Genomic DNA, 11,332 nt, shown 5'->3' on the forward strand with positions numbered 1-11,332 from the left:
GACTCTGTGCCTTGTTTGGGGTGATTTCCATCAAAAAAACAAACAAACAAAAAAACAACTTGCCAACACCTCCATCCTCTCTACATGCCCATTCACAACATTATAAACGATCAATGGCTACAATACTCATGGCATTAATCCAAACTTCAAACACCATATCTTCAACTTTCTTGGCAAACCACATCCATCAATCCTCGAACTTCTCAGAAGATTGTTCCTGATCTCCTCCATCCTACCCACATCATTCAACTCCACCATATGCCCTCTTGCCAAGCTATTAATGGGGCCTCTGCCAATGATGGAACCATCTCCCCTCCCAGCTCATACCTGTGAACATAATCCACCACAACACTCCTCGACTTTCTTGCCTTAAAGCCCATCCTTGCCCACTGCATCAATCTTTCCAATCGCTCTTTTACCTCTACTGCTCCATCAGCTGAGCGTTGGACAATTGTCAGGTCATCCATGAATGCAAACATTTTTGGCAAGTTCTGACCAGGGACTATCTCCACTTCTTTTTCCCCATGTCCACGCACAACATGTATCAGCAACTCTACAACCAGCACAAACAAAATAGGGTAGATGGCACATCCTATCGGGATCCCCACTTCCAACTTCTGCCATTCTGTTATGTCAGACTGTGCCACAAACCGCATCCAAAACTGATCATAATATGCCATAAGAAAATCCCTAAATCTTCGTAACACACAAAAAAAATCCAAGACACATCTGATCTGGGCATGCAGCACTGACCCATATGCATTCTCCAAGTCCAGCCATACCACTGCAACATCCTTCCTTTGTCTCTGTCTCTTATAATACCTGCCAGACGATTGCCGAGTGTTCAATACGTCCTGGTGAACCTGATATTCCTGGCTTTTGTGCAGAACCTTCCACAAAACCATTTTCTCTGATGAAGCCTGAGAGCCACGCAGCAAAGACACCCATCAATATCTTCCCATCGACATTGAGCAATGATATTATTATAATTAAACTGCTGAAGTGTCTCCGCATCCTCCTGCTTCGGAATATAAACTCTTCCCATCCTACATCATTGACTGGGCACCATTCCTTGCCTCCAGACCACCTTCAGAGCCTTCCACAACTCTTAAACACCTTATGGTACTCCACTTGGTCCCGGTGCCGATGCCGCCCATGCCTTCCTCAACCTCAGACATCTTCCGCATTGACAAATCAAGGGGAACACCTGGCTCCATCGGTCTCACCAAGCCTTCAATGTCCTCGACCACTTCTTCCCTCCTTGTGTCTGTGTACATAACATGCAGGTGATCTTCCAATTCTTCCTTCGATACCTTCAGTGCACTAGATCTAGACTGCTCCAACAGATCCTTCATAAATCCTAAGGGATTCTCAAGGAACCTCCTTCTCTTCCTCTGTCTCTCCTTCCTTCGCCTCTTCATCCTTTCTACCCTATTCAACTTCATGAACCTCACTCTCACCTGCTTCGTCAACACCAAGTCCATTCCTCTCTCCTTCCACCACCTACTTCCATTTTCTGTTCAAGCTTCTCAAATCTGTTCTGAGCTCCTGGATCTCCCTCTACCTCCTGATCAACCGTGCCTACTCCTGACGCCTCTTGACACACTCCTTCATTACAAACGTGACACACGCAAACTTAAACACAATCTCATTCTTCTTCCTCAATCTATCTTCTTCCACCCTTCTTTTCAAACTCGGAAGCGCCTCACACACCACTTCATCCATACTCTCCCATACTCCCCTTTCTCCCATACCTGGCCATTTCACTCTCCGCCTCACATCCTTTCCCTGCTGAAGTACAACCCCAGGACCTACAACACTGTGGTTTGCTACCTGGCTGTTTCTCCCGGTCGTCTTGTGCGCCACATACCATGTCCCTCTTCACTCACACCACCACACTGTTCTAGTCCGCAACCCATCTGACTGATGAATATGCAACCCTCTCCGACTCAAACTCAGGTCCACACCCACATTTCTCTCAAATCTGACATACCTCCCAATGCACATATATATATATATATATATTGTTGTGGTTACCAAATTCGCAAACCACCATTCAGGTCCCTTAGGTGAGGTATCTCGGTAAGTACATGTGTAGTTAGGCCCAAACCCGTTGTCTAGTGGGAATACATGTCATTTATGCGTGCTGCGACTCTTCAGGATAGCCGTTTTTCTTTTGCTATCTTTATTTTGGACCAACCGCCATGATTACCACCACAACCACAACATCAACCACCAACCACAACGCCGCTTCACCACAACCGCCACGACCTTCCCGTCACAACTCGCCACCATCGCATCACCGTCATCTCGCGCCACTCATGGGCACCGATGCTGGACTCGTGTAGGGCGCACGTTGAACAGCGTGTACAAAATCACGGATTTTCTGCTTCAAAAACGGATCCAAAACGACACACGCCCACTTTTTGCCGTCCAATCGGTGAGCGAGGGGCGAATTGGCCCCGCCCCCAGGGCGATCGATATATGCAAATTTATGGATCAAAAAGCCTTCACGCCCACTTTTTCTCGGGCCAATGGGGAGCGAGGTGAAAGGTCGAAGGGAGGGGGTCAAAGATGAGAGGGCGAAGCTACGGGGCTGATAAAAGGACCGTGTTCGTCAGTCCAGAGAGTCCAGAGGCGGAGAGTAGGAGAGTAGGAGAGTCGGAAACAGAGAGTCAAGACTTCGCGGGCGGTGGAGTTGGCAAGAAGGAGCTGGTCGTCGTGTGCGTTGGAGTCGGAACGGAGGGGACGGAGCTGTGGAAAGGCAGCGACACCAGACGAGGGGGTGCTCGCGTCGGGAGCTGCACCCCAGGGAGGCCGACAGCGCGACCTGGCCGAGGTGGAGACGCTCGTCGCGGGATAATAAAAATCCTCTATACCCCGAGCATCAGCAACCCCCTCCTGTTTCCCCCCGCGCTGAGATAGTGCGACCAAGGGGGCCCCTTTCCCATCCCCTACCAGACACTGTCCGCGAGGCCCGCGGAGTTGAGGCGCCATCGCCGCTCCGCGTCTCATCACCAGACGGGTAGGCGCGACCCGGTCTCGGCCTCAGGCCCGCCTCATCCTTGAGGGTATTCTTTCCTTGGTTTTGGGTATGTGTTGTCGGCGCCGTCTGTGAAGTAGAATTGTATAAGTGTTGCCGTGTGCTCGGTAGTCGGTATTAGCTCTGCATTGTGTTTTCGCTTTTACATTTGCTTTTTGTGTAAATTACATTGTGTCTTTTCTGTGTGCATTTGGTGGAATTGTATATGTGTGCTCCCGTGTGCCGCGAATAAATGTGCTTTATTATTGAACTGTTCTCCCGCTTCGCTTCGTCTTTTCCTCTATTGAATCCCCATCTTGCTTCACGTAAAGGGTTGGTAGTGGGCTGAATACGCCCGATAATTAATCGAACCGTCGAGGTCGACGATAACACCGCTCGGTTATTCTGATAGTACGGAACGGGTCGCTTAAGTGGCCCGTGTCCGAAGTCGACCTGCGGCGAGGTGCGATCGCCCGGTCTACCCTCCGCGTGGGTACTTAGGTAGGTCGAATTCGGCGAGCAACCCTATCCCACGCGGGGGCTGATTGGCTCGATCGCGGTGAGACCGAAAGGTCCACCCGTGACTGGTTCCCGGCGTTAGTCCGAGAGGGTCACGACTGGATTGTCCGTCCGGTGGGCGACGTGCCGCGATTCGAGTTACGTGGCCGTCAGCACGCCGGCGGGCGCGAATCCGCAACAATATATATGTATCCTTATACTTAACTGCAATACTTTTAATTACAGGTCGATTTTAATCGTTTCTGTGTAATAATCCACAGGTTTAGTTGAATATCTATTTTATGGTGAAAAAATGCTTCCAAAAGCAATATGGAGAGACATCATTAGTAGTTGACGAAGTGCTCAATCCAAGCACCCCACCTCTGGAGTACAGCTGCCACACAGACACTGAAGTTGTCAATGACTCGGCTGAGAACTGGAGCTGGTATGCATCTGAATTCCTGTCTGATGTTATTTTTCAATTCCAGCAGTGTGTGTGTGTGTGTGTGTGTGTGTGTGTGTGTGTGTGTGTGTGTGTGTGTGTGTGTGTGTGTGTGTGTGTGTGTGTGTGTGTGTGTGTGTGTGTGTGTGTGTGTGTGTGTGTGTGTGTGGTTTTCGAGGGACTCCCCATTGGGGTTGTAGTTGGGAGTAGACAGATCCGGGGATTAGGGAGGTCATGGGCTGTCCGCTGTTGAGAAATAAGTCGATCACCTGAGAAATCTCCTCAACCATCTGGATATCCTCGTGTCTTTGCTCCCCACTGTTTTTTTCTTTCCCTCACCTGCCCCTCTTGTCTCTTGCTCCCCTTGTTGTATGTTCTGTGCGTTAGCTCTCATATGAACTTCGAAATTGTACATTAAAAATGAAGTCTCAAAAACTCCAAAACACCATTAGACTATATGGTGGTGCACTGTTTTGCTGGACGGTGACTGAATTCAGTGATGTCTTCATTCCTTCTCAGTGTCAGAAAAAGTCTCTGCAACATGTTCACCACATATCTGTCTGTGTTGACTGTCAGTTTGTCTGGCTTCATTCTGAAAGAAGAAAGGTCCGATTATACCGCCACATGTGAAAGCATAAACCATGAGTTCGCTACAGAAACTGGTTGTTCCATTTGTTCTTGCGGTTGGTGTTTTGCCCAAAATCGCATATTCTGTTTGTTCATATGGCCACTGAGATGGAAATCGGCCGCATCACGAAAGATGTCTTGAAAATCCTGGTCTTCTTCGATCCGTTGGTCAATGGCAATGCAAATTTTTAACCAATCCCTCTTATTTATTTTGGCCTGGGGTTGCAGTAACTATCTTGTACGGATGCAGTTTCAGATCGTCATGTATGATTGTGTAAACGGTCGTGCGAGAAGTTTTCACCAGCTGTAAAAGTCGACTTCAGCTGTAAAAGTCGACTTCTTTGGAGAAGCCTGCAAAGCTCCTCTTACAGCCTCCATCATGTTGGGTGTTATCACGAAATGTTTTAAACCACTGTGTCCTTAATTTGGTCTTTCACGCTACCAGTGTCTCCAAACCTTTTAACAATATGTTTCATGGTATTGTATTGTGGAATTCTTGCATTGAGATCAGCCCCAAGAAACTACCTTTGTGAAGAAACATACGACTATGAGAAAAAAAGTCTCAACAATGATCATCCACTGGAACACAAGATAATTGTTCAACATGGTAGATACTTTGACTGGAAAAACTTTAAACCTTGTTCCTTAGGCAACCTGAAAATAACAAGGACAAATGTGTCCAAGAGCAGCGTCCTTAAGGTTTTGTCGGCTTAAAAAAAAAAACCACAACAACAACAACAACAACAACAACTTCCGATATTTTGTCACGTGCCTTGATTAAGCCAATAGCGAGACCTGTCATAGTGCATTTACGAAATAAATAATGTATTTACGAATTTACAATACATTAAATGGAATAATCTTTAAATAGTAACGTGAACTTTTCGAAACTTTAAAGCAAATGTCCAAATATATTCAAAAGTTCATGATAGACACTCTCAAAAGGCACCCTCAATGCGAGGATGTGTACAAGTGCTTAGTATTGAAGGATATCCGGATCGTGCATATAAAAGAGCCGAGTCCGAATATAAAGGTTTTGTCTTCACAAGAAGAAGAAGAAGAAGTAGAAGAAGAAGTAGAAGAAAAAGTAGAAGAAGAAAAAGTAGAAGAAGAAAAAGTAGAAGAAGAAGAAGTAGAAGAAGAAGAAGTAGAAGAAGAAGAAGTAGAAGAAGAAGAAGTAGAAGAAGAAGAAGTAGAAGAAGAAGAAGTAGAAGAAGAAGAAGTAGAAGAAGAAGAAGTAGAAGAAGAAGAAGTAGAAGAAGAAGAAGTAGAAGAAGAAGAAGTAGAAGAAGAAGAAGTAGAAGAAGAAGAAGAAGAAGTAGAAGAAGTAGTAGAAGAAGAAGTAGAAGAAGAAGAAGAAGTAGAAGAAGAAGAAGAAGTAGAAGAAGAAGAAGAAGTAGAAGAAGAAGAAGAAGTAGAAGAAGAAGAAGAAGTAGAAGAAGAAGAAGAAGTAGAAGAAGAAGAAGTAGAAGAAGAAGAAGTAGAAGAAGAAGAAGTAGAAGAAGAAGAAGTAGAAGAAGAAGAAGTAGAAGAAGAAGAAGTAGAAGAAGAAGAAGTAGAAGAAGAAGAAGTAGAAGAAGAAGAAGTAGAAGAAGAAGAAGTAGAAGAAGAAGAAGTAGAAGAAGAAGAAGTAGAAGAAGAAGAAGTAGAAGAAGAAGAAGTAGAAGAAGAAGAAGTAGAAGAAGAAGAAGTAGAAGAAGAAGAAGAAGAAGAAGTAGAAGAAGAAGAAGTAGAAGAAGAAGAAGTAGAAGAAGAAGAAGTAGAAGAAGAAGAAGTAGAAGAAGAAGAAGTAGAAGAAGAAGAAGTAGAAGAAGAAGAAGTAGAAGAAGAAGAAGTAGAAGAAGAAGAAGTAGAAGAAGAAGAAGTAGAAGAAGAAGAAGTAGAAGAAGAAGAAGTAGAAGAAGAAGAAGTAGAAGAAGAAGAAGTAGAAGAAGAAGAAGTAGAAGAAGAAGAAGTAGAAGAAGAAGAAGTAGAAGAAGAAGAAGTAGAAGAAGAAGAAGTAGAAGAAGAAGAAGTAGAAGAAGAAGAAGTAGAAGAAGAAGAAGTAGAAGAAGAAGAAGTAGAAGAAGAAGAAGAAGAAGTAGAATAAGAAAAAGAATAAGAATAAGAAAAAGAATAAGAAAAAGAAAAAGAAAAAGAAAAGAAAAAGAAAAGAAAAAGAATAAGAATAAGAATAAGAAAAAGAAAAAGAAGAAGAAGAAGAAGAAGAAGAAGAAGAAGAAGAAGAAGAAGAAGAAGAAGAAGAAGAAGAAGAAGAAGAAGAAGAAGAAGAAGAAGAAGAACAACAACAACAACAACAACAACAACAACACTGAGCGTTCTTAGAGCAGCGTTCACTACGCGAGACGCTGATAAAAATGTAGGTCAGATTAATAAATTAAGACAACTGTTTGAAAAGTTGGACATAATTTTGGATCACACTGTATATGTATACATATATCAAATATATAAAGCTCTTTTAAACCACTGATTCACTGATATAAATATTTAATACCTTCTTGGTGGGGTAGAAAGATGAAATCCTGCATACTGCTGCAAATCTAAGACAATATTCTGGGAAAAATCACAAAGCAGTTGGAAAATTTTCATGAATGAAAATATTAGTGAATAAAGGTCAGCTGGTGCAGACTTGCTCTGCTCACTGTGGGTCACGTGACCCAAGACAATGGACAAAGACATGGAATGCTTTGCAGAATATTGCCATGGCAACAATTGATATATATATATATATATATATATATATATATATATATATATATATATATATATATATATATATATATATATATATATATATATTGTTGTGAGCCAGGGGTCAGGTGAGAACACCACCAGGCGGGAAGCTATCTCAGGTTTCCACCACACTCCCCGGAATCGCAGGCTGTCGCACACGGATAATTCCGTGACGCGGCGGGTCGCTAACTGACCGTAAACACCAATACCTCAACCACATGACTTCGGGTCCTCCGTCAAGTTTATCCGGTTACCTAAAAAATAATCACAGGATCTAATTACCGGGGGACACGCCCTCTGTACGCCTTGTCCGAACCAGATCACTTTACCGGATCAGATGCAGTCGAGCGACACTGCCAAGGACATACTGGCTGAAAGGAACGGATCGTTGGGAATAAAGTCCCGGCGAGGTTACGATACGGACCATGCTGGATCAATAAAAGAAAAGACAAAAATGAGCTGGGAACATTTCTGCTAATAATTTATTAATAGGCAGGCACAGAAAAATATGTGGCACAGTGAATGTAGTATATTATTGGGTGTAAGCAGAGATAGGAAGCAAAGTGTGGTGCGACAATAATACAAGCAACTTATGGAAGCCGACACACAGCAGAGCTATCCCAATGTAATTCTTCTACACTCTTAACTTAAAAAAACACACACACACACACACACACACACACACACACACACACACACACACACACACACACACACACACACACACACACACCGATGGAGAAGAGTTAATGACAAGAAAGAGGAGAGGAGATGAGGCTAATGGTCTCTCAGTACCTTGCACGATTGACCGACCGCGCCATCAGTATGTTTTGGGGGATGCTCCACTGGGCAATACCTCCCTGACAGCTGGCGTGTCGTCTCCTGCTTCGTGGCACTTCTTGCAGCTTAGCGTCGATCCAGAGAATGGGGCGTGACCGTCAGGCATGAAGAAAGGACTTTGGGCGGAGTCAGAAGCCAGTGGGTGGAGAAAGGTGGAGTCAAAACAAGTGGGCGTCCTGGCAGACAGGATCAGGTGGGTGGATGGCCAGAGTCAGCGGCGAGTTGGTGAAGGAAGGTGGCGTCAGCAGGTGAATGGGTGGATTGTCAATCCCAGGCCAGACAGAGAACAGGACGAGCCGACAGGAACCAGGAGCGATGAGCAGGAACGGAAAACCACCAGCAGACGGGAATGCTCGAACGGCCTCGTGCCACATCCTTTTATAGATCTGATGGTGTGGGGTGGGGACGACGTCCCGAAACGATGTGTCGTCACCAAAATTGGGCGCTCTGGTTGGGCCATGGCCAGCACACGGCCCAGCTGTGATGGCCGGAAGTGGCTCCACTTTACATCTGGCAAAATGATTCCAAGCTGCGGAATCGTCCCGCTCCGAACACCGCCACATAAATTGCCCTGCACCGAACCCCTGGGCCATGCCCCGGTGACTGGCGGTCAGTGCCGGTCAATGTGCTGCCTGTCCGTAAGCCATGCTGTCCGAGCCGTACAGCGCGCCTCTGCCTGACAGCAGTCTCGCTGGGTGGAGAGAGAAGAAGACGTCCGCCAGAGACACCTGCGGCCATGGTGGTCAGCGAAGACCGATGGTAAGATGCTATGGTAAACCGATGCGCAGACCCGAACAAGATGTGTGCCATTCGTGCCTTTCTCTGTGTGCGATAATAAATTACCCCAGAGCTGCGCGTGGGTCTGCCGCCATTGAGCATGTGGTCATTTCTAAGAAGCGGTGGTGTGCACGGTGCCAGCCCTGATCTGTGTCAGTAATTGAGGGAAAATATTGGATATCATTATTAGATGTAGGTTTGGGTTGAAAAAAAGTATAGATATAAGTATTGGATGGAGACTTGGATGGAAAAGAGTATAGATATAAGAATTTAATGGAGATTTAGATTGAAAAAGAGTGCGCCGCATGTGTACTGTACGGCGTTGGCATTTGGTGTCGGTTTTCCACGGTTTTTACAGGTGGGTGTCCGAGCACAGCACCTGCTGGCCTTCGCGATAACCCATTCTCACAGTAAAGGGCGCAGCCATGGTTTTTACAGGTGGGTGTCCAAGTGCAGTGCCTGATGGCCTTCGTAAGGACCCATTGCTTGGATTTACCTCAGGAATAGAGAAAAAGAGTAGGAAATAATGCCAGAGATACAATCAGACCCAACCATGAGATTCACACAACGCACTTGTCCTATTTGTCCCATTAGACAAGAAGGAAGGGTCTAACTGTATGTATATTAATGAAATAACTGTCTGGGTACTACTGTATGATGGATGCCATTGCATTGGAGGGATACGATTCCCAGAACTGCAACTATATATATATATATATATATATATATATATATATATATATATATATATATATATATATATATATATATATATATATATATATATAAAGCCACTGACTCACGGATTGATGTTAAAGATCGGTACCTTCTGGGTGATGTAGAGAGCTGAAATATTGTGTGCAGATGGACATCGAAGCTGGAACACCATGAAAAAAAAAATCACAGAATTGTCGGACAACATCCATATATGAAAATATAAATATATATTTTTTAAAACATGAAAAAAAATGAGGTGAGCAACCCAAATCACTGGGAAAGCACGGTAATTTTGTGTGCCGATGGATATCAAAGCCGAGACACCAGGAAGAGTCACAGAGCCGTTGGAAAGCATCGTAAATGACAATATAAATAAAAGAAAAAAAAGTAATCAAAATAAATTAATGAAAAATCAAATACAGGTGAGCGACCTGAGACAATGGGGAAGGGCAGTTTGTATCCTTAAGCAATGTGTGTAATGCAATCGGCGGGTAAATCATGTCCAATGGAGATCGGGAGAGTGCTCGTCACACTCCACATGTTTTTGATTTACCCTCCGATCGCATTACATGCTTCCTGATTGAATGGTTTGCATTAGCGGGAACAATCGTCTGGGTGGCAGACGGACGGTTGTTCTTGGCAAATTATGCTGTTTTACCATGTGAGACATAATCCGTGGCAATGCTCACCATAACAATCAGGAGTGTGACTTGTGGTCATCTGATGTTTAAATGATGAATGTTGTCATCATTGGTTAGAAATTTAGCGGTATGCTGTCCTGATTAGGGAAAACAAGCCCGAAATCCAGATAGGCAGCTCTGTTTGATGTTAAACTGATATTGACCATGTAATCTTTGTCTGTTTGACAGAGTCGTTGGGCTGAGGTGCAGGACTACGTCCAGTGGAGATCGGTGGAATGCTTGTCACCCTCTACATGTTTTTCAGATATACATATACATATACAGTGGTGCCCCCAGAATCCGAATTTAATTCGTTCCAGGAGGCTGTTCGGATTCCAAAACTATTTTCCCAATAATAATGGAAAGTGAATTAATCCGTTCCTGGACCCCAAGAAAACCCACTTTCAACTGAAATTACCAATGTTTAAGGTAAAATAAGATGAGTAAATGACCTTTTCTGAGTCATGAATCTTCTTCCAAACCAGGGGGATGAGCAGGAGCGTTGTCGCTTCTTCCATCAGGTCTGGATGCAGCTCTGGCCTATCAGTGGCAATTGGAATCCAAAACGTAAACTGTTCAGCCTGGTGGAGGTATGTAATTAACCATGAAGCACCAAATGGTGTTTTATGTCCCAGTACACTCTGTGGAGACACAAACGTGCCGTTTTCACCGCACGGTTCCACGGAGATAATCAAGAGGTGAAGCGATTGGGTGACGCAGCATGACGTCACTGCCATGCTCACGAAAAAACGTTGAGTTCGTTAAAGCCGATTCGTCAGAGGGTTCATTGAATGAGTTCGCTTCGCGACGGGTTTTCGCGCTTTTATCGCTTCTTTATTTTTCAGAATCCTACACACGGTCGATTATGGCAGCGAGATCAGACACACGCGTACCACTCTCATGCAAAGCGATAAGTTCTTTCTTCAACTCAATTGTCGTTCTCACGGATTTCCTCTTACTCCTATTTGCTTCACTGCTCTTCTTGGGTGCTGAAAT

The 11,332-nt window shown here is 44.5% G+C and overlaps 1 long non-coding RNA gene across 3 annotated transcripts in view; it reads right to left on the bottom strand.

Annotated features, from left to right (window-relative positions):
• Positions 1–11,332, bottom strand: part of LOC147030275 (uncharacterized) — a 156,416-nt gene that overhangs the window by 122,823 nt on the left and 22,261 nt on the right. For all 3 annotated transcript variants that reach the window (XR_015056288.1, XR_015056287.1, XR_015056286.1), the window contains exons 3-4: positions 10,789–11,332; positions 9,766–9,816 (exon numbers count right to left, since the gene is read on the bottom strand). The exon at positions 10,789–11,332 is cut by the window's right edge and continues 58 nt beyond it. This is a non-coding gene — a long non-coding RNA (uncharacterized LOC147030275). The remainder of the gene's footprint in view (positions 1–9,765; positions 9,817–10,788) is intronic.

Source organism: Eptatretus burgeri, chromosome 3 (assembly GCF_056783735.1).
Source record: "Eptatretus burgeri isolate ZD-2024b chromosome 3, Ebu_testis_v1, whole genome shotgun sequence".
In the NCBI taxonomy this organism is placed as follows: Eukaryota; Metazoa; Chordata; class Myxini; order Myxiniformes; family Myxinidae; genus Eptatretus; species Eptatretus burgeri.